At 47.6% G+C, this 23,937-nt stretch overlaps 1 long non-coding RNA gene across 2 annotated transcripts; it reads left to right on the top strand.

The window, feature by feature from the left end:
• Positions 1 to 17,369: 17,369 nt before the first annotated feature.
• Positions 17,370 to 23,125, top strand: LOC138746358 (uncharacterized). Of its 2 annotated transcripts, XR_011346899.1 has the most exons (4): positions 17,370 to 17,514; positions 18,650 to 18,839; positions 19,490 to 19,567; positions 22,706 to 23,125. It is a non-coding gene; the product is annotated as an uncharacterized lncRNA (long non-coding RNA). The 2 variants fall into 2 exon arrangements; XR_011346898.1 differs by lacking the exon at positions 17,370 to 17,514 and having other exon boundaries at positions 18,063 to 18,839.
• The last annotated feature ends 812 nt before the right edge of the window (positions 23,126 to 23,937 follow it).

Here is a 23,937-nt window from a genome sequence, read left to right as displayed (position 1 = left end):
GGAAGAGGTATAATCTGGTGAGTAGAATTTGTAATAGTTTGAAACTTGAACCTCTCTCTCTATTTCAGGAGACAATTTACTGTCATGTAATTAAAAAGTGTCATATCACACAAAATTGCTTTTTTCCTGCTGTAAGACAAACAGATTCACCTCTGGCAGAAGTTGACTGAAATACCTCTTGCACCCACCATCCCCTGCCACCCTGAACCCTGGGACAAGTCACTGAGGGTCTGTGGATTCTCTTTCAATGCTCACAGACCATCCAAGTCATTGGCAATGTGAGCTCCAGTTTTGAACCTCTGACATAATTAGGAACCATTTAGCACTCACTCGTATCCCAGGACTGATACTTGACACCCTTTTAGCCAGTTTAGACCCAGTCTCTAGCATTCCACAGCCTGGTGTGAGTTCCTTGACTGCTATGTCCAGAAGCCCGCAGCCTGCGTGGGTTCCTCTCTTGAAGTCACCAACAGGAGACTTCTTAGTTACAAATTAACTAAGAGGAGAATCTCACATGTCTAGATGGATGGAAATGGCATTATTACAAATTGAAGCCTTATATTTGAATATTCAGGTGCCAAATTTGCAAATGCATAGAATATATATTTCTCAAGCTATTTGTAATCTTTTTCCAAAGGAATACAACCTTGAATATTTGCATGTCATCTTGGCATCCCTAAAAATATATGTATATCTTATTTCCAAGTAAGTGCAATACATGTCCTCATCACCGCTAACGTTAATTTAACAAATTTCAATTGATATATTAATAGATTTAATTTGGGCCTTGTTCCTTCAATATTTCCTAATAAAATTAAGGTCAGATTCTGCGGAAAAACATATCCTATAACTTGTTCCATTAATATTGTCATTCTCCTCAAAAAGATCTTGCATTAGGACAAAGATAAGTTGCAACATCTTCAACACACCTAAAACATTGATCTGATAATTCTGATTTTATTCTATTCAATTTCACTGGTGTAAGAAGTAACTGTAGAAGAAAAACTAGTTGTGAATTCCTTCCTCACTGCTGCAATGTGGAACTCTGGTCAATAGTTCCAGACTGCTGAGTTGAAGTGAATTAATACATCTCCCCTGGATCACATGATCTCTATTGCCAAATCATCTTCCTGTAGAGCTTTTCAAATCCAACAGCCTGAGTCACCTGACTCCAGGGGCAGCTTTCAGATAAAATCCTTTCTGACATCTGCTACATGACTGATGTCAAAACAATTATACTGAACTAATTTGTACATTACATTGAGATCCTTATATGGATCTGCCCATATTTGCCAATCAATTACAATATTCAGATCCATTTCCCACCTTTGTCTCAACTTATGAACTCCTCATTTTAAAGTTCCTACTTGTAATAAAGAGGACATCATCAAATAATTGTTTTTAACAATTCCTCTTATAAGGAATTTCTATTTCAGTACAACATAGTTGGTCCTAACTTATCCTTCAAATATGCTCTAAGTTGGAAATAGCAAAAAGATTGTGATGAGGTATACGATATTTATTTCTCAATTGCTCAAATGACATTAATTGACCCCTTTCATAACAATCTTCAACATTTATAATCCCCTTATGAAACCAGCTATCCAGAAATTGATGATCCTTTAAAAAAGATACGAGGATTTTGAATCAAAGCCATTCTGGGTGATGTACATCCACTTACACCAATTTCATCATTTATTTTATTCCATATATTAATCAAATGTTTCAACAATTGTGTATCTTTATCACCAACCATTAATTTTGATTCCCACTTGTACATAAATTCTTTTGCTTTTCCCTCTCCTATTTTATTTGATTCTATTTTAACCCTTTCAAAAAAAGAAGCAAGAAATCTCATTTGAGCTGCTCCATAACAATTTTTAAAATGAGGAAGCTGCAGTCCTCTCAATGCAGAATTTGCATTGGGTTACTTGTAACATGGGATTCAATCGGAAATGGGTTCACGTCACATAAAACCACGATGCAGCATGTTTTCTAAGAATGGGATGCAAGAGGAGGGTTGACTAGGTCTCCAGCAGGATATAGATCACAAGATATAGGAGCAGAAGTAGGCCCGTCGAGTCTGTTCCACCATTCTTCCACTCACCCCCACTCCTCAACTTTCTCCCAATAACCCTTGATTCCTTGTCAATCTCTGCCTTAAATACACCCAATGACGTCACGTGGGTTTCACGACCCACTGACACAATCAATTTGTTCCACATTTGTTTTAAATTGACACCCTTTTATCCTGAAATTATGCTCTCGTGTCCTAGAATCCCCTACCATCGGAAATAATCTTTGCCATATGTACTCTGCCCAGTCCATCTAGCATTTGAAATGCCTCTGAGGTCCCCCTTATCCTTCTGTACTCCAACTAGTACAGTCAAAGAGTCGACAATTGTTCCTCATACACTAACCCTTTCATTCCTGATATCATTCCAGTAAATGATCTCTGACCTTCTCCAACACCAGCACATCTTTTCTCAAATACAGCACCCAAAACTCGAATTCTGATTGAATGGAAAGGCAATTCTCCAACGACACAAACACAACAGTTACATGATATTATGTCTTGTTGATATTTACCACTCGGGAAGGTTCTTGTTGGTTTTCAGATAGAGGTGTGTTGTTCAGGCAAGCATTAGTGTTTTTGTGACTCAACGTACCAGCATCTGAAGTCCGTTTTCTCTTCAGAAAAGCTTGATAGCTTAAGCATGGAGCAGAGCTGAGCCACGACTTTGCAGGTATTTAAGGGAGTGTGTGGGCAGGGTTTGTTCTGGACCAACAATCTCACCAAATGACTCTGCTTGAAATCAAGATTCAAACTATTTTGAGGAATACAACAGGAATTGTTCAACAAGAGCCTGGTGTTCCCTGAGGAGTTTTCTTTCAATAGTGGAAATTATTTTTTTTTAAAGCCCGTTAATCTTCCTGATACAGATCTTTCTATTTAACTTTCAGGTTGCTATCTGTTGTTAACTTGGAGGCCTTTAATGGGGTGACTGGGTGGAATCTTTGCTTTAACCAAGCAGTTCTCTTGCAGTTTTCCAGCTGTAGGATGAGGTGCAGTTGCTTGCAAGTTTAGCAAGTGGGATGATGATGTGAAACTGCAAGTCACAGCGTCATTTTTGTTTTTGAAAATGCCAAGGTGAAAATTTTAACGTTAGTCTTCTTGGTTTGCTTAAGTTTACAGAGGAGATGTTGGGTCAAGCTGAGAAGACAGAGTTGGATGCCCATTTGGCGAATCGGCTGAGCAAAGCAGAAAGCACAAAACGAGGGGATGAAAAATTAATGAAGCAAACTGAAGTGCCGTTGAACCCAAACCCAGGTAAAGAAATTAATTTGAGCAGCAATACATAAGAGATCAAACGATTTGGGCTTTTAGTGGTGTCCTATTTAAATGAACAAAATCTGATTAGAATAGAAGTTTATCTAATGTTTGGAAGTTGCCACAAAAAATGGAGCATATATATAAGATGTTGTAATTAAGATAAATGAACAATACAATGAGCCTGGTGTCACAGTATCTGCTTCAGTCTACAGTACATCACCATTAAACCTGGTCCCCACTTTACTCCTGGTGTCAAATTATCTACCTCAACATACTGTAAATCACTGTTAAACTTTCTCCCCCTGTGAACCTGGTGTCACAGTATCTGACACAGTTCATAGTATATCACTGTTAAACCTCACAAATGTGAATCCTACTATAAAATAATGCACCCCTTCTAAGTCTCACAGTATTCTAATCCCCACCTATTTTAAAAATTCCAAAAAAAAGAGAAACATCAATCCCAAAACAAGTTACTCAAGAGTAGTAGCCCCCTAAAAATCTGGGTGTGGTAAAGTCCACAAGTGGCATGTGACTAAAGGACTCAGTGTCACCCACCCCCAGTCAGACTTTCACAAAGTACTGAAACAAAAACATTCAACCCAGTGATTCCAGTCCCACTGATTGTTCCGGATCTTCAATATCGAGAAGACTTTGTGTCAATTCAACTTTTTTCCCATTCTTTCCATATTTTCCAATCTTCCCATTTCCATTCCCATTGACCTTTCCCTTTGGTGACAATGGTGACGATCGCCCACTTCCTCATACATCTGGCAATGAATTAGCAAATATTAAAGCATCGTGGTCATTCTCAAAAAACTGAGATTGAAAATTCCCATAAAAATCTTTCAATACTGCCGCATAACGAAAAGCAAATTTATATCCCTTTCGCCACAATACTTCTTAGGCTGAATTAAATTCTCGGTCTCTTCTGATAATTTCTTGACTCAGATCTGCATTAAAAAAAACCCTATTATTTTGAACCATCAGTGGATCCTGATTTTGCCGTGTTTTCTGCACCACCAATCGGAGGATCATCTCTCTGTCTTGATATTTAAAAGAGTGAATCATAACTGCTCGTGGTAATTCGCCTGGAAATGGTTTCTTCCTTAACGCTCTGTTTGCTCGATCTAATTCCAGTCCATCTGGAATAAATTACCTGCCCTACACTTCTGGGATCCATTTCTTCAAAACCTACATCGGATCCGAACCTTGCATATCTTCCGGAAGACCTACTATCTTAACATTATTTCTACGACATTGGTTTTCTAATGAGCCAAACTTCTTCAATAATTCCTTCTTCTGAATCCCCAAATCTACAAAAGGATCTTCCACTATTTCCATTTTTTCTCTATTATGCTCCATTTGACTCTTGCATTCAAGAAAGCCTCCTCAATCTTTTTAAAATGATCTTGCACAGTATCCACTGATCGTGTCCATCTCGTTACATCACTCTTAACTACATTAATATCTTGCTTCATAAAAGTTATTTCTTCACACACAGTGTTCATTTTAGTTTTCATTTCTGAAAATCCTTGAGTCATCTGATGAGTCATCTGCATTGATATATTTGCCATATCTTCCATGAGCTGAGCAATCCCTTCCCGAATTGGAAACACAGAATCCAGTCCAGGATCCATCACCTCCATTTGAGGCTGACCTTCTTTTGCCGCAGTCCCCAGTTGTTGAAATTCTAATGAAATTGAGCATCTTCTTCCTCCATAGCAATAGGTCCTCTTCCGGTGCTGCTGTGGGTCTGGACACCCGACAACAGTGTGCCGACCTCGTCAGTTCACCGTCGATCAGGCTCCCCCACAGCCCACACCTTCTCCAAAGGTTTGTGGACCCTCAACACACTGTGCATGCCCAGTAGGGCCACCGACTACGCAGTGCGTCTTCTGATGCTACACTGTACCTCTCCTGACCACCAGGCAATGCTGCACGCTTATGTGCCTGTCCTCGCTCAGCTGGCCCGCCCTCACGCCTGTGTTCATGAGTGCACGAGTCAAAACCGCTGAACTCATCGCTGAGCTGGTGGCATCTTGCGATAGCGCAAGTGGTGCCGACGAAATACTTCGCCGGGCAGGAATCCTCTGAGGCTTGGAGACGCCAGTCAACGACTCCGTTGCTTCAAGTTGAACTCGGCCATAATTCTTCAACACTTTTGTAAGGTAATTTCTTCTGGAACTGAGTTTTCGATTTTTTCACATTTGTAGCTATTTTGATCCTCCACAATTCCAAAGTCTATAAACAGTATTTTTAATCACTTTTACAACTTTTAAAATCAAGCATTTAATAGTCTAACTGGGGAAGGGTGGAACCACACGTCTACCCTCTGCACCATCTTGTCACAGTATCTGACACAGTTTATAGTAAATCACTGTTAAACCTTCACATTACTGTGAATGCTGTCTCTCAGTTTCTGCCTCAATCTACCGTTCATCAACATTAAACCTTCTCCCCCTGTTAACTTCGTGTTAAAGTATCAGCCTAAGTTTACCACACATCATCATTAAACCTTCTCCCCATTGGGAGACCGGTTTTACTGTATCTGCCACAGTTTATCGTACATCACTATTATACCTTCTCACTACTGTGAACTCGGTGTTACAGAGCCTGCCACTCTACCGCACATCACCAGTAAACCTTCTCCTCAATGTGAGCCTGGTGGTACTGTATCTGCCACAGTTTAGTGTACATCATCATTAAAAATTCTCCCCAATATGAAGCTGGTGTCACTTTATTTGCCAAAGGTTATCGTACAACTCTGTTCAACATTTTCCCCACTATGAACCCGGTGTCACAGGAACTGCCTCAGTTTCCCATACAACACCAATAAAGCTTTTTTTCCCCACTCTGAGCCCAGTATCAATGTATCTACGTAGTCTCCTGTACATCACCATTAACCTCCACCCACAGTGAACCAGATTTCACAGTATCTGCCTCAGTTTATTATACATCATTTTAAAACCTTCTTACTACTGTAAACCTGGAGTCACAGATTCTGCTTTATTCTACCATACTTCTCTGTTAAACCTTCTCAGTACTGTGAACACAGTGTCTCAGTATCTGCCAAGGTCGTCGATTGTACATCTCCGTTATATATTCTCCCAACTGTGAACCTGGGGTCATAGTGTCTGATACAATTTATCGTACATTATTGTTAAACCCACCAGATAAGCTCCAGATAACGAAAGAGGAGTTCTCGCATCTGCAGGAACTGGGGATCATTCGTCGCTCTGACAGCCCTGGGGCTCACCGCTCCACCTGGTCCCAAAAGCCTCCGATGGCTGGCACCCCTGCGGAGATTATCAACGGCTTAATGATATGACAGTATCTGACCGTTACCCCATCCCTCACATTCAGGACTTTATGGCCAATCTGCATGATATGAGAGTATTCTGCAAGGTCAATCTGGTGTGCGTGTATCATCAAATCCCATTGCACCCCGAGGACATCCCCAAAACGGCCTTCATCACATCCTTCGGTTTGTTCGAATTTTTATGCATGCCTTTCAGGCTCAAGAACACCGCCCAGACATAATGCACCTCATGGATACGGTGCGCAGGGATTTGAATTTTGTGTTCATTTATCTGGATGACATTCTTGTCGCCAGCAGAGACTGGGCACAACACAAGTCTCACCTGCACACCCTCTTCTCCCGACTGCCTGAATTCAGCCTAATGATCAGCCCGGCCAAATACCAGTTTTGTGCAGAAGAAAATTTGGATGGGATGAAACTAATCCAGAATCCATTGCACAAGATTGGAAAAATTAGATTGAGCGTCTTCAAATACTTGGAAATTTTGAAGTCAACAGACTTTGGAGTGGCCACATTTGCTCAGTTACACCATTTTTCTGATGTAAGTGAAGGTGGTTTTGATCCTGTCAGTTACTGAGTCCTGTGAAATAACCAAGTGTGAGTAGATGGTGGATTTGTAATGGGAAAAGACAGAGTGGCTCCATTAAAGTCAGTCACCAGACCTTGAATGGAATTGACTGCTGCTATTATGGCGAGCAAAATGGACGCTATGTTAAGAAGAGAATTACAGATGGAGTCCGCAGATCCTGTGTTTTGGACTGATAGAACATCAGTTCTTAAATATATTAATAATGAAATTATGAGGTTTCATCTCTTTGTGACTAACAGAGAGAATGAAAACCTGGACAACAACAAATGGCAGATTTACCACAGGACAGAGTTTCACCTGATGAATTCCCATTTACATCTGTGGAAGTTGATTATTTTGGTCCTTTGCAAGTAAAGTGAGGACGAAGTGTTGAAAAACGATATGGAGTTATTTTCACTTGTTTGACTATGAGAGCAATTCATATTGAAGTAGCGTCATTGCTTGATACAGACTCTTTTATTAATGTTCTTTAGCGTTTTATTCCTAGACGTGGTCAAGTAAAAGAATTATGTTCTGATAATGGATCTAACTTTACAGGAGCTGAACTAGAATTATGAAAAGTTATTCAAAATTGGAATCAACATCAAATTCATGATACATTACTTCAGAAAGAAGTTAATTGGATATTTAATCCACCCATAGTTATGGGTGTGGTACGGGTAAGGGTTAGTTGGTTGTGGAGAACGTTTACAAAGGTCTGTACTGGGCAGTACTGGGCAGCAATGCTTAATGTTGTAATGGATGCGGAAGCTCTGGGAAGGGGTAAGGGAGGGACTGGCCAGGAAGTCTGCAGATGCTGGGGCCGAGGGCAATGCACAAACATGCTGGGGAAACTCATGGATAGTTTTGTGAGGAGCAGGTCCTGCATCACGAATCAAATTGAGTATTTCGAGGAGGTGTCAAAGGAAATAGATGAAGGTCAAGGTCTGTATGTGCTGCACGTGGATTTTAGTAAGGTGCTTGACAAGGTCGTCACGGTAGCCTCATTCAGAACGTCGGGAGGCATGGGATCCATGGAGCCTTGGCTGTGTGGATTCAGAATTGGCTTGTCTGCAGTAAACAGAGGGTAGTAGTAGATGGAACAATGACTAGTGGCTCTCCAAAGGGATCTGCTCTGGGACCCCTGCTCTTTGTGATTTTTATGAATGATGATGGGAGTGGAAGGGTGGGTACGTCAGGGGATGACACAGAGGTAGAGATGTTGTAGACAGTGCAGAAGGTTGTCAGAGGTCATCCAGTTTGCAGAGAAGTGACAGATGGAGTTCAATCCTGTAAATACAGATGTACTTAAACAAGCAACTGGTACAGGTTTATTTCCAGAGTCATTTTCAAGGGCATGAATAACAGTTTTTCCAAAGAAGGTTGGAGACCCATTAAAAGTAGCTTCATATAGACCAATATCTTTATTGAATGCGGATTACAAGATCATGAGCGCAGAGCACTTGGTTAATGGCAGGATTAAGAACAGTGTGCAGGACAGAGAAATATTTAGATCCTGCTCCATAAATCGCTCAAGGTTGCTGTGCAAATTGAGAGGGAGTTTAAGATGCTGTATTGTGTGCTAGCCTTCAGGAGTCAGGGATTGAGTTCAAGAACTGAGAGGTAACGTTGCAGATGTATAAAATTCTAGTCAAACCACACTTGGAATATTGTGTGCATTCCTGGGGCGAGAATACCAGTGGACGTCTAAATAAGGTGAGATGAGGGAACTTTAGACAAGATGTGAGGGGGATATTTTGTTGACACAGAATGTAGTGGGTGGCTGGAATGCATTGCCAGGGGTAGTAGTGGAGGCTGGTCCAAAAAAGTCATGAAAAAGATTTTAATTTCGGGACAGGAATAAAAGAAAAACAGAAGGTACTGGTGGAGGGAGGGAAGAGTAATATTGTTATGGGGTAGGTTCAGATGGGTCAGCTGAAGGGACTCGACTGATCCATCCATGATTTGTCCAGCATCTTGCTGCCATGTCATGGTGAACCAGGGTGTTGCCTGATGGAGACACGGTACTCTGAGATCTGCAGATATAGATTGTGGTTTTCTCCATAACACACTTCCTCAGGTAAAGCAGAGGAAGGGAAAGGCCCTAGTGTGCAGAGGTAGGGAGGGGGTTGATGGGGGAAGAGTTGGGGCCCTCCAAAGTCATCGTGATCAGGCCTCGGAGACGGCATCTCTATCACTCGTATTTCTCTTCCCAGGAGAAGGAGCGATCTCAGAGACAAGACACGAGTCCAGAAGAACATTGCATCCCAGCTGAACAGAGGACGGACAACATCATGATGGCCTGAACCCCTCCCCTTCTCCCTCTGGCCCTGCCAACTCCATTCCCCACTTTTTCCATATACCTTCACCCATTTCCCCCACCCATTTCTCCCCTACCTCTCCTCCATTCCAATCCCCTCCCACTCACCTTCCCTTTCACCTACCCTCACACCTATGCCCTAAACTCAGCCCTCCTCCCTTCACCTCCCCTTTCCCTCTCCTTTGCCCCTCCCCTTCACCTCCTACCCTTCCCCTCCTCCCCTTCCCCTCCTTCCCCTCCCCTTCCTACCCCTAACTTAGGGGAAGGAGGGATAGGGGAAGGGGGTAGGAGAAAGGAGGTAGTGAGAGGGTAGGGGTAGGTAATGGGGTAGTGGAAGGGGTTGCAGGTATGGGGTAGGATTAGGGGAAGGGGGTAGGTGTAGAGGATAGGGGTAGGGTTTAGGTTATGGTTGGGGAAGGTGGGTAGAATTAAGATATGGGTCATGGACGGGTAGAGGTACAGTTAGGTTTGGGGTTAGGAGATGTGGGCTCGGGTTAGGTCGAGGTTTAGGGTTAGGTTTAGAGTTTGGGGAAGTGGGCTTGTTTTAGGTTTAGGGGAAGGGGGTAGGAGTAGGAGGTAGAGGTGGGGTGTGAGTTGGGGTTTGGGGAAGGTGGGTAGGATTAGGGTTGGGTTTAGGGGACAGCGTAGGGATAGGGTTAGGGGACAGAGTGGAAATAAGAGTTAGGGTTGGGGATGTGGTGTAGTGTTTAAAGGTATCGGTAGTGTTAACGTTAAGGATAGAGTTTGTTAGGGGTTAGGGTTAGGTTGGGGAGGGGAGCGGGGGAGGCGAGCAGGGCACGGGAAATGGGGAAGTGATGGGGGAGGGGAATGGGCATGGGAATGAGGAGGGGTACGGTGTAGAGGAAATGGGAGGTGAATGGAGGAAGGCATCGCTACCCCCTCCCCTCCCCACGCCTACCCCCACATTATCCCTGCCTCCTCTCCTCCTTCCAGAGGAAGCCGGGCCTCATACCAGCCAGAACCTCCCTGTAATTTCAGAGCCTCCGTTTCAGGAAGTGCCTTCGACACTTGCCGTTGGACAGACATCTTGTATCTTGATTCATTCTATACCGTTGATATTAAATTTAAAAATGGTTTGGTCTTTTAAAGCTTGAACTCAAAAGGCTCGTCCAGATAGACAACACAGAAACAGGCCCTTCGGCCCCACTCTCCTGCTGGCTGTGCTGTTGTAATCAGTCCATATTCCTCTCCACCTTTTCATTCTTAGCTCCCATCCAGCTCATGTTGCCTTGTCAATCTCACGGTCTGTGGGAAGAAGCTATTTCCCTCCCTGGCTTCTCTGCTTTTATTCCTCCATATCGCCTTCCTGATGGCAGGGGGACAAAGATGCTCTTTGCTGGATATCTGGGAGTCTATTTACAGAGCTCATCCCTGCAAAAAATTCAGGGGTCCCTTGCCTTGAGGTTCCACCCATGTTGCCTCTCCCTCAGCACTCTCTCGTCAGAACACAACTGCACCTTCCTTCCCCTCCTCTCCCAGGTCTCAGTATCCCCCTGACAATTCCAGTCAGCTGCCGTGTCTGCACCCTGCCCCATCTGCTATCGAATGCCCTGCATCCTCCTTCCCCGTTGGTTTCCTCCTGTTATCAGGCATCAGAATGGACCCCACCCTGTTGAAACTACCCATATTCTCACTGATCTCTCTGCACCACTGCCCTCCATCCAGGGGTCTTGGTTGTCTTGTGGTGATGGTGGAGAACAAAGTACCAACTCAAGGAGATGGGGAGCAGTAAGCAGACCCCCTGTTCCAGGAGACATTGAGAACCACAGAGATGCCCAACTCTATCAATCCGGTAGAACCTGGTCATCAGGTGCAAGGAGCTCTCGGGTACTGCTGCACGTGAGGCAGGTGTGGCCCATCCCCACACCTCCACCCTGTCAATTCCCAAAACACATTTCCTATTCATGTGGGGGTCCAAAATGTATAGAGTCTGGAGGACCATGTACGTCGTCAATCAATGGGGGCATAACCCTAACCAGCATGGCTATTGTGTTTGGCTGTGCTTGGAAACAAAGTGCAAGGGCACCAAAAGCCGCTATGTGCTGAAGTTCTACCTGGCTCAGGTGTTGCGAAAGATTGGTCTGGCCCTGATGCCACACAATGTCCTAGTCAGCAGGACTTTGCCCCATCACCTTCATGGGAATGGTTGCATAGACAAACACTGTTGACCACAGGGCCATCAGGCAGTGGTCAGCATGGAATTCCTGCTGACACAGAGACTAGGACTTGATGAGATACTGCGGGGTGGTACCCTGAGCAGAGCATCGAGAGACAGACATCCAGAACTGCTGGAAGACCAGAAACTCAGTGAAAGATGCCCTTTGGTCTGCCTGAAACCCAGATAAGAGAAGCAAACAATAGAAGCCCAAAGCAAAGGGAGGAAGGTTTAGGGGCAATATCAGGGGTACTTGTTTTTACACAGAGTTGTGGGTGCCAGGAATGTCTTGCCAGGAGTGGTGATGAAGGCTAAAATATTAGTGGCATTTAAGGGCTTCTTGGACACATGAATGAAGGAAACATAGAAGATAGGAGCAGGAGTAGGTCATTCGACCCTTCGAGCCTGCTCCGCCATTCAACGAGATCATGGCTGATCTTAAAGTTCAGTACCCCGTCCCCGCCTTCTCTCCATAACCTTTAATATCCTTATATAGAAGAAATAGATCTAATTCCCTCTTAAATATATTTAATGAACCTGCCTCTACTGCCCTCTGTGGCAATGAATTCCACAGATTCACCACCCTCTGGGTAAAGAAATTCCTCCTCATCTCGGTCCTAAATGGTTTGCTTATTATCCTCAAACCATGGCCCTGGGTTCTGGATTTTCCCACCATTGGAAACATCCCATCTCCATCCATTCTGTCCAGCCCTGCCAGAATTTTATATGTCTCTATGAGATTCCCTCTCAATCTTCTAAACTCCAGTGAGAACAATCCCAATTTGCGCAATCTTTCCTCATAAGTCATTCCTGCCATTCCAGGTATCAGCCTGGTGAATTGTCTCTGCACTCCCTCCATTGCAAGAATGGAGGGTTATGAAGGAGGATGGGTCAAGTTTTTATTTTGCTTGGAATTGATAGGTCAGCGCAACATCGAGGTCCGAAGGGCATAACTGTTCGACGTTAACCTGCTGGTCTTTTAGCACAAGGAGATGTGGGTGAGGGAACGCTGCCCACCGGCCTATTCCAGGTTGCTGAGAGATGCACTGAGGCTTGGCGCAGCCAACACGAGGGCGCTGTGGGTAAGGACTCTAATCCTCCGGGTCTTGAGGGGCGGAGTCTAAGGGGAACCCCTTCAACCACAGAGTGCAGGGAGTAACCACGAGGTGTCAAAGTGGTAGAATGATGCTAAACAGAGAACAGGTGCAGTGAAAGGAATATAGGCATGCAACACGAGGATGAGAAAAGACATGGAACAGTTGTCCTCTTGGTCAATAATTTTAGAATAAAGTTAATTTTGGGGTGAAAAAGAGAAAAGCCCGAACTCAGTCAACTTTGTTTCATGAGATACATTCTCCAATCCAGGAAAGCTCCTCTGTACCCGTTCAAATTGAACCCGAGGAAACTGTATTCATGGTGGAAACCTCTGCAAACACACAACCGGACCTATGCACAGAGAGACAAATGATACACGTGCAGTCCCTCCCAAAAAAGAAATAAATTCTGTTGAATCAATAGCAGAGTCTTGGAGTCTTTGTCTGAGCCGGTCATCCATCATTCTCCATCCTCACTGCTCGCAGGAAGAATCTGTTTCTGGGCCTGGTGCTACTGGCTCCGATATTCCTCGACCTCTTTCCTGATGAGAAGAGCTGCCAAATGCTGTGGGCAGGTGGAAGGGATCCTCGACGACATTGACAATGAACCCGGTTTATCCCATTGATATTTGGGGTGGGTGGGTTGGGGGGTGAGAGTCCCCATGATCCTATCTGCCACTATAAAAGAAAGAATAAAGAAACCACCTCCCACCTTCATCCCCAATATCCTAACCTCTCCCCTTCTCGCCTCAACAGAAGTGTCTGTTACTTTAAAGTTTCATTGAATAAACGGAGGCCTTCAGGTGAAAGGGAGAGTCAGGGTTTCATGTAAATATCCACACCCACCCTTGGTAAATATGGGCTCCATATTCTTCTGACATATCGAGTTGGAGTGGCCTGTTAACCGAGACACGAGTCACTACACTAGAGAGCCGACAAACACGCTGACAGCGCAGACCCCGTTGGGGCCAATGCCCTTCATCCCAGGGGATGACCCACATCTTGGGAATCAATGAGCAACGGGAGGATCGCCTTCCAACCGGAGGCTGGAGCTGCCTGTTCAAGCAACTTATCTTCCACTTCCACTTCTTGGGTGCATGTCATTCTTTCCAGACTTTGCGGGAGCGCGCCTGCTACCGTGGTGACCTCAGCAGGACCCAGCCCTTCAATTGGATGTGAAGATCACGGTCCAGGCGGCGCTTCAGATGGTTTGGTTGAAGCTGTCAACGTTCTGGATGTCGCAGCCACACGTGGGGTTCAAACAGGCCAAGGACCAGTTCCACCTCCAAGAGATCACCGCTGATGACATCCATTACTCCTCCATGATGTTCTTGCTCATCAGGACATGGCAGCAAGGCTCATCGACTTCCGACATCAGCCTCCCGAGCAAGGCAAATAGGATGCCCTCAAGGAGCTCTTTACCCGCACCTTCAGGCCACGCCTTTATCCTCCACCTCATTCTGTTCCTGCTCTCACTGTCGCATGGCCCAGACAGTCATCCCAACATGACTCCCTTCATGCTATTTCTTTTCAGCTCTCACCAAACGCCCTGGACCCACTTTTCAGGAACTCTTCCCTCTTCCTCCCTATGTCATTGGTATCTCCATGTACCACAACCTCTGGCCCACTTTAGGATGTCTTGGACACCAGCAGCAACACCCCAGATACTGGCACCAGGGAGGCACCACCTGGAAAAGGTCCAGGGTCCTAGTCCAACAGTCCTTTTCCTGAGAATCCAGGCAGCATTGAAATATCAATGGTTGCTCAAAGCAAAATCCTCATTGCGGTGCCCACCAACAAGTTGAGGCACAAAGGTTTGTGGGTCTTTTGGGTTACTGGTGCCAACATATTCCCCATCTCACCCTGCCCCTCCATCTACTGTACAATGTTGCCCAGAAAAAAAAACTCACCGCTTCATTGATGACCTGAACAACAAATGGCTTCTTTAATGGCAAAACACGCTGTTGAACACCACTGCCACTGACCACAAGTATCCCCAACCCCTCAAAACTGGAAGACACTTTGAATGACTTGTCTCTGCCATGAAGACAATGGCCAAGTGGAGCGTCAAGCAAAAGATGCAAGGTCGCCGAGTCCCACACAGCTTCTTGTTCAATTCCCTCCTGGAAGCTGCCTCCCGCGACTCCCCATCTGAGTGTCAGATGCTCGCCTGCTCACCACAGAGAACCAGATGGCAGCAGAGACAGTCACACTCCAGCCACACCTCCCCAACATGTGATGGGTTAAATCTGCGGATGCCACTCACAGCGGACCGAAGAAGTGGTACATGGCAGACCGCACAGAGGCCGGGCTCGAAGGGCTGAGCCACTTGCAAGAACAAATCATGTCCTGCCCGAAAGTGACAGCCTCCCACCTGAATGACCCCGAGAAGAGCTTGGCACCATGGCCTGGGGCAAACCGTTCAACACCCTCGATGCTGGACAGCAGGAAAAAGCTTGGTTTACTGACGGCTCGGGCTGGTGGAGGTGCGAAAAACAGTGGTGTAAGGTGGGAGCGCTCCAGCCCACCACAGATAAAGTACTGACACAAGAGGGTGAGGTGGAGGGGAGAGCCAACTGTCCAAGCTGGCAGCTGTGGCACTGATCCGAAAAGGGACAACCAGGCGGGCCCAGGAGCCTCTTTTCCGATCAGTGCAACAGGATTTCTGGGCTGTGCCAAACAGCACGTCAGTGTGGATGGGTCGGCGTCAGGAGACAGGGAGGCAGATCCATGGCTGCCTGCTCTGAGGACAACAGCACTGGCAGATCTTCTGAGAGGTGGAACAACAAAAGAATAGTCAGGGTCCACCACGTGGATGGACACACCTCCAGGAAAACCGCTGAAGCTGACGCGATGCCACTGTGGACTGAGCTGCTCAAATATGCTCTGCCACTTTTTTCCCCAAGCAGAGAGACCCCAGAGCCTTGGAAGCATTGGTGCATCATAAATGTGGGCATATGGGGGCACTATGATGGACAGAGGATCTGGGGGTCTCATGATGTTGCAAGAACTGTGATGGCCAAATGCCCTATTTGTCAGCAATTAAAACCAAGGGCCACATTCGCTGGGGTTCGGGAGCTGGCCAAGTCTGATAAATTGACCATATCAGGCCTCTCCCCTGCCAAAATAAAAAGTGATATGATCTCATGATGGTCAGCACATACTCGGATGTCCTGCCAGTGGGCCGACCAAGCACCATTTTAGCGTGCTCCATATGTGGAATACCCTATCGGATAACGTCCGAGCAGCAATGGGTGGTGATGCCAAGTATTTGGGGCCACCTGCATATCCCCTACCACCCACAGGCATCCAAGATCAATGAGTGAATGAATGACCTGTTCAAGGTATCGTATGTGACAAGTTGATTGTCAAGTCTTCTCTCCACGAGTGGTTGCAAGTGTATCGATTAATCCGGCGAGTTTGTGTCTGTGTGTGTCTTTTACTCCTCATGCGACTTCACTACATGTGTCAATAAAAGACAACTGTGTTCAAATTCGCCACCCTTGGGACCCCTCGAATCAGTTTCACACACATAATAATTGGTGCAGTGAGCAGGGTCCTTCGAGTTCCGACTGAACACAGCTGCAGTGGAGATGCTTTGGAATTGGGGCAGGAAATCGAGTGCAGGCAGGGAGAACAAGATCTGCGGGTGGACTGACGAGAGTGCAGGGTTCGGGAGCTTGGCAAGCATGCTGGCGGACCACGGCAAACTGGTAGACTGGTCCAAGCTCCTGGATCCACATCTTGAGAAAATAGGTCACCACGTGTGGTCCCACTTCAAGAAGTCGGGGTTCCCAAAATCTAAGGGGAATCAGAGGGTGCCTTTTGGCTGCCATTGTTTCTCCTGAGAAACCAATGTGAGATCATAGAAAGGAAAGATTTGCAGAGGGCCCAGGAAAATAAGGAGATAAAGGTGGTCCAGCAGCGTTGCTGTGCACTGCAGGAGGCAGCACAGACTCCCCCAACCTGAGCCACTGATGTCGAGATGAGAGGGACAGAGGAAGCCAACAGACATGCCAATCAAGGTCTGACTCCTCCCCCACACTCCCAGTGAGTGAGTTTGTACTGGCCATGGAGCGATTAGCCGAGGCCATTTGCCAGGATTCAGGCATTAAAGGTTTCAGAACAGGCCAGGAAGAGCATGAAATCAATTTATTTGCAGAAGTTGTTCTGATATATCTGACAGACCCAACACACTCATTGCCCAAGTTGTGCTCCACCCTGGAGGACTATGGGGACATCTCTGGGTATAAGTTCTTTTGGGATATGTGCAAAATCATGTCACTTAGGAAGGGGGATTAGAGCCAATGTCAAGAAAATAGTCAACAAATGTGGCGGCAAAATGGGATCAAATATCTAGGAGTTAGAATAGATAACAACGAGTAATTTAGACCAGCTGAATTATTCTCCCCTTGCTTGGGGAAATTGAGGAGGATTTAAATGGTTGGATGTCCCTGCCCATTACACTAGTGGTGTCACAGAGAGGGGAGGTGTCACAGAGGGGGGAGATGATGACACAGAGGGGGTGATGATGTCACTGCATGGGGCAGCCATAGCTGAGTCGTGCCATGGCATTGCAACAAAAGAAAGATGCCTCTCCTGGAAGGGGATTCTGGCCCCCATGTCGGAGTAGGACGCTGTCTCATCCCAGGGACCCTCTGATCAACAGGGTTGAGTTTGGAAGCACCCTGCACCCATGGGTGAGATAAAGAGCCTGCTACAGGCTCCCCTACTGGGACAGAGCCTCCTCTGGCACCATCCTTCACCCAGTGTGGGCGGAGAGAATGGAGGCTACATTTAATCCCCTCTCCCCATCCTGAGTGCAGGGCACTTTATGAGGCAGTTGGAGGGGACTGGGGAGGGGAGAACAATGGCATGTGAGGGAATACAGGGATGGGGTCTGTAGGAGTGGAGGGGAGAACAAAGGAACGGGGTAGCACCACAGGCTAATGTCAAGGGAGATTGGATCAGAGATAGGGGACATAGGGTTGAGCTGGGGGGATGGGGTGCGAGGGGACGGAAAGGACTGGGGAAACCATGGGGGTGGTGTTGGGTGGGGGATGAGAGTGTGGTAGAGGAATCGGGGCAGGGGAGAGTGTGAGGTGTCTGAGGGAGAAGAGAAGTTGCGAGGGGGATGGAAGGCAGACCTTTCAACAGAAATGGGACAGAGCTCCCCCTCCACCTGGAATGGGATCTGTCCACTGAGAGACACGACCGCTCCTCCACCCGCCACGCCCCCCCCCCCCCCCCCCGTGGTTACAAGATCCCTTCCACCCTTGCATACACCCCCACACACCCCCAACCGGGATAGGATTCTTTCCCCCAGTGGACCTGGATGAAGGTGCTAGAAAGTGTTTCTGCTGCGGCGGACCCATCAGAGTTGAGCGGTGAAGAGTGGGGCTCTCTCCGCACCACCTGCTCCCTCAGGCAACGAGGTCTCGCTTGCATCATGGAAGATCACGGTGTTGCTGAGCTTCTGGGAATGTGGAGGGCTTCTGCTAAACCCGTGGTAGGGTTCAGAGTGGTTCATCTCCCCGGGACGTGCTGAAGGTCAAGGATGACCCGATCCTCTCATGGAGGGAGGGTTGTAAATAAGGTGAACGGCTGCGGAACTGGCCTCAGTCTGAGGAGAGTGATCAAAGAGGGACCTGGGGTGGCAATATTTCTACTGAGAGGCTGGAAAGAACCACCAGAGGATCAATTCTGACATTTTGGAGACCCTTGGAAGGGAGGTAGAGGGAGGGGTAGAGACTAACTCGGACAACAAGGCTGGGCTGGGATAAATGACCTGTTGTGTACCCTCTGGGTGTGTAAATGCTGCTGCTTCTGCCCCAGAGGACATGGCAATAAGGCCACAACAGAGGTGGCCACACCGTGTCATGGACCCAACGTCCCCAAGGTGGTGTCCTGCACAGATGTTAAAATCATCGACAATGGATCTTTCGGTGTGGTGTACCAAGCAAGGCTGGTGGACTCCGGAGAGCTGATTGCCATCAAGAAGATCTTGCAAGACAAGAGATTCAAGGTGAGGGGGAGGAGCAGTTGTGTGGAAATGAAAAACCCTGATATTTAAATTTAGGGTCTACAGCACGTTCACAGGCCCTTGCGACACATGAGCCCGTTTCACACAATTACACCCAATTGACAAACAACACCCCAAACACATTTTTGAAGGGGGGTGGAAAGAGGAGCATCTGACAGAGACCAAAGCAGCCATGGGGTTTGGAAACAGAGAAAGTCACACAAACCCACAACAGCAGCCCCCCACCCCACACACACACACACACTCACACACACACACACACACACACACACACACACACACACACACACACACACACACACACACACACACACACACACACACACACACACACACACACCTGGCAAATATCAAAGATTTTCTGCAAATTCATTGTTTAGTAGAAGCTGGGAAAACAATCATAAAAACTGAAATGATACTTCATTGAACCCCCTGACGAGTCCCCACTCCAGCGACACGAAAAGTCCCCCCCACTGACTCTCGAAAAGTCCCCCACTTCGGCCTCCCTTGGAGTTCCCCACCTCTGACCTCTTGACAAATCTCCTCCCCGCCTCCTCCCTCAACTTGGACAAGTTGCCCCTCAGGGCCCCGACCCATCGCCCAGCCTTGCTGATGTTCTTCTCTCGCCATAGAACCGCAAACTGCAGATCGTGCTTAAGTTGGATCACACCATCATTGTCCCTCTTCTCAACTTCTCCTCTGTAGTCAAGGTAAGATCCACCTGCACCCACCCCACCCTCACTCTGATGCATATCATTTGCTGCTACCTTCCCCATTCCTTCAATCGATCTGTCTCGCTGCAGCCTCTCTTTTGCCTCCATCCTGCCCCTCTGACCAGTGCTGACTCTTTGACGTTGGCTGCCCTGCTCCTCACCCATTAACTCATGACCTCTTGCCATTTCAACTCCAGACAGCAGCAGCCAAGACCACAAGACAAGGTCGCCAAATTCGGCCACTCAGCCCCTCCAGTCTGTTTCCCCAATTCATTTCACGAATGTACTTTCCCCCATAACTCACTTTTGGCACCTTTTGGTGCGCCTCCAAATCAACGCCTGCTCTGAATCGTCCCAACAACACAGCCTCCACATGTTCGACCCCAGCCAACACCCGGCTGCAAACATTTCTCATCTCGAAACGTCAATGGTTTTTCTCCCCCGGTGAATCCTTGCCTCACGAGGGAGGGCGGTCAGAGCTGCACATTTTGTGCAGTCTCACCAGAAGCCGAATGATGGGGCAGCGGACGGGTCCACTACGGCCTGTTGACGCTCTGCTCGCTGAGCCGTTGGATTCATGCCATGTTGTGTTGAGCAGTGGGGGCATCAGGCCTACAGAGAGCAGGAGGGGCTGGCACTCCTGTTGGGAGAGGCACGGGGTTTTGGAGGGTAAATCCAGCTGACATGTTTGTATTGTGTCCAAGAGGAAGAGCAGGTTTATTTGAATCTGGGTCTGGACTATGTTCCCAAGACGGTTCACTGCATGGTCCAGCACTTCAACAAGGCCAAGCAGCCCATTCCCATGATCTACATCAAGGTGGTTGTGGGTCTGGGTGGTCAAGTTGTCCACTGGGGCAAGCTTGGATGGTGGGGTTGGAGGATATGAAGGAGTTTACTGGCTGAGTCTCGCTGGGGACTGGATATCGATGAAGGGTGCATGAGGGTCTCAATGGGTATTGGTGAGGAGAGAAAGGGTAGTGAGGGGAGAGGGGTGGAGAGGATGATGAGGATGGATGTTGATTGGCAGGGAGGGGCCCTTCACCCACCTCCCCTTACCCTCAGGATATAGACCCGGCCAGTGTGGAGGCAGAGTGGGTCATGTTATATCGTTGTGTTGCCAGATGTTCATGTACCAGCTGTAGCAGAGCATGGCCTACTTCCATCCTCAGGGGGTTTTCCATTGAGACATCAAGCCCCAGAAGATGCTGGTAGATCCCGAGATGGCCTTCTTATTGCTCCTTTATTTCGGCAGGTAGATCCACCCATGTCTGTCCGTTCACCACCTCAACGCGGTCCTGATCCCTCTCCACAACACGGCCTTGTCCCCTCCCCACCAGCTCTCACCCCTCCCCCACCAGCTCTCTCCCCTCCTCCCTCTCCCAACTTGCCCCATCCACAGCTTAATAACTTATTCTAAATAAGATTGTGGGGGCCTTAGATGGAATGAACAGCCAGAAACCTTTCCTAAAGTGTCAGGTGCAAATCTCAGAGAGCATCCGCTTCAGGTGAGGGGAGATTTTTTTTATGCAGAGAGTTGTGAGAGCTTTGAATGCGTCACCAGAGAAAGTGGTAGCGGTTGGTAGAATAGGTACATATAAAAGTCTCTGAGACGAGCATGTGGATGTAAGGGAACAGAATTTTTACATGATAGAGGAATTTGGGGATATGGCGAGAAGGCAGGGTAGGTCGAGTTTGGTCATAAATTAGATCAGCCATGATCGTATTGAATGGCGGAGCAGGCTCGATAGGCCATTTTTGTCCTATTCCTGTTCCCACTTCCTATGTTCCTATGGGTGTGGTACAGGTAAAGGTTGTGGAGAACATTTACAAAGGTCAGTACAGCCTTTATGGGCCAAAGGGCCTGTACTGGGCAGCAATGCTTGATGTTCTCATGGATGCGGAAGCTCTGGGAAGGGGTAAGGGAGGGACTGGCCAGGAAGTCTGCAGATTCTGGGGCCGAGGGCAATGCCCAAACATGCTGGGGAAACTCATGGATAGTTTTGTGAGGAGCAGGTCCTGCTTCACGAGTCAAATTGAGTTTTTAGAGGAGGTGTCAAAGGAGATAGATGAAGGTCAAGGTCTGTATGTGCTGCACGAGGATTTTAGTAAGGTGCTTGACAAGATCCCCACGGAGGCCTCATTCAGAATGTCGGGAGGCATGGGATCCATGGAGCCTTGGCTGTGTGGATTCAGAATTGGCTTGTCTGCAGAAAACAGAGAGTAGTAGTAGATGAAACAATGACTAGTGGCGCTCCAAAGGGATCTGCTCTGGGACCCCTGCTCTTTGTGATTTTTATGAATGATGATGGGAGTGGAAGGGTGGGTACGTCAGGGGATGACACAGAGGTAGAGATGTTGTAGACAGTGTAGAAGGTTGTCATAGGTCATCCAGTTTGCAGAGAAGTGACAGATGGAGTTCGATCCTGTAAATCAGATGTACTTAAATAAGCAACTGGTCCAGGTTTATTTCCAGAGTAATTTTCAAGAGCACGAATAACAGTTATTCCAAAGAAGGTTGGAGCCCCATTAAAAGTAGCTTCATATAGACCAATATCTTCATTGAATGCGGATTAGAAGAATGTGTGGGCAGAGCACTTGGTTAATGGCAGGATTATGAACAGTGTGCAGGACAGAGAAATATTTAGATCCTGCTCCATATATCACTCAAGGTTGCTGTGCAAATTGAGAGGGAGTTTAAGATGGTGTATTGTGTGCTGGCCTTCAGGAGTCAGGGGATTGAGTTCAAAAACTGAGAGGTATCGTTGCAGATGTATAAAATTCTCGTCAGACCACACTTGGAATATTGTGTGCATTCCTGGGGCGAGAATACCAGAGGACGTCTAATTAAGGTGAGCTGAGGGAAATTTAGGCAAGACGTGAGGGGTACATTTTATTCACACAGAATGTAGTGGGTGGCTGGAATGCATTGTCGGGGTAGTAGCGGAGGCTTGTCCAAAAAAGGCATGAAAAGGATTTTAATATGGACAGGAATTCAAGAAAAATGGAGAGTACTGGTGTGAGGGAGGGGAGGGTTCAGGGGTAGGGGGGATGATGGGGGAAGTGTTGGGACCCTCCAAAGTCATTGAGTTCAGGCCTCAGAGACTGTATCTCTATCACTCGTATTTCTCTTCCCAGGAGAAGGAGCGATCTCAGAGACAAGACACGAGTCCAGAAGAACCTCGCATCCCAGCTGAACAGAGGACGGACAACATCATGATGGCCTGAACCCCTCCCCGTCGTATCCCTCTGGCCCTGCCAACCCCATTCCCTGCCTCTTCCATGTCCCTTCACCCACTTCCCCTCTTCTCCTCTACCCCTCCTCCATCCCAACCCCCTCCCGCTCATCTTCCCCTTCCCCTGCCCTCGCACCTATGCCCTAACCCCAGCCCTCCACTCTTCACCTCCCTCTTCCCCTCCGCCCTTCCCTTCCCCTTTACCCCTCCCCTTCCCCTCCCCCATCCCCTCCCCTAACCCTCCCCCTTCCCCTCCCTTTCTCCTCCTCCCCTTCCCCTCCCCCTTCCCTTTCCCCTTCCTACCCCTAACCTAGGGGAAGGAGGGGGGGGGAAGGGGGTAGGAGAAAGGGGGTAGTGGAAGGGAGTAAGGGTAGGGGTTGTGGTAAGGGGTAGGGTAGGGGGTAGTGGTAGGGGGTGCGGGGATGGGGAAGGGGTAGGAGGTAGGGTTAGGGGAAGTGGGTAGGTTGTAAGGGATAGGGTAGGGATAGTGGTAGGGGGTGCGGGTATGGGGAAGGGGTAGGGTTAGGGGAAGGGGGTAGGTTGTAAGGGATAGGGTAGGGGGTAGTTGTAGGGGGTGTGGGTATGGGGAAGGTGTAGGAGGTATGGTTAGGGGAAGGGGATAGTTGTAGGGGGTGCGGGTATGGGGAAGGGGTAGGAGGTAGGGTTAGGGGAAGGAGGTAGGTTGTAAGGGATAGGGATAGGGTTTAGTTTAGGGTTGGGGAAGTTGGGTAGAGTTAGGGTTAGTGTTAGGAGACATGGGGTAGGGCTATATCTTGGTTTATGGTTAGGTCTATAGTTCGGGGAAGTGGGCTTGTGTTAGGTATAGGGGAAGGGGGTAGGAGCAGGGGGGTAGAGGAGGAGTGAGGTTTGGGGTTAGGGGATGGTGGGTAGCATTAGGGTTGGGGTTAGGGGGTGGCATAGGCGTAGGAATAAAGTTAGGGTTAGTGGATGGGGTGGGGGTAGAGTTAGGGGACGTGGAGTGGTGGTAGGGGGTATCGGTAGTGTTAAGGTTAGGTTTAGGATTTTGTTAGGGGTTAGGGTTAGGAGTAGGAGGAAGGGAAGGGGGAGGGGAATGGGGGAGGCGAGCGGGGGACGGGAACTGGGGACTGGAAGGGGGAGGGGATGTGGGAGGGG

The sequence above is a fragment of the Narcine bancroftii genome, chromosome 11 (genome assembly GCF_036971445.1).
Source record: "Narcine bancroftii isolate sNarBan1 chromosome 11, sNarBan1.hap1, whole genome shotgun sequence".
Taxonomy (NCBI): domain Eukaryota; kingdom Metazoa; phylum Chordata; class Chondrichthyes; order Torpediniformes; family Narcinidae; genus Narcine; species Narcine bancroftii.
This window is presented reverse-complemented; position numbering and strand designations above follow the sequence as displayed.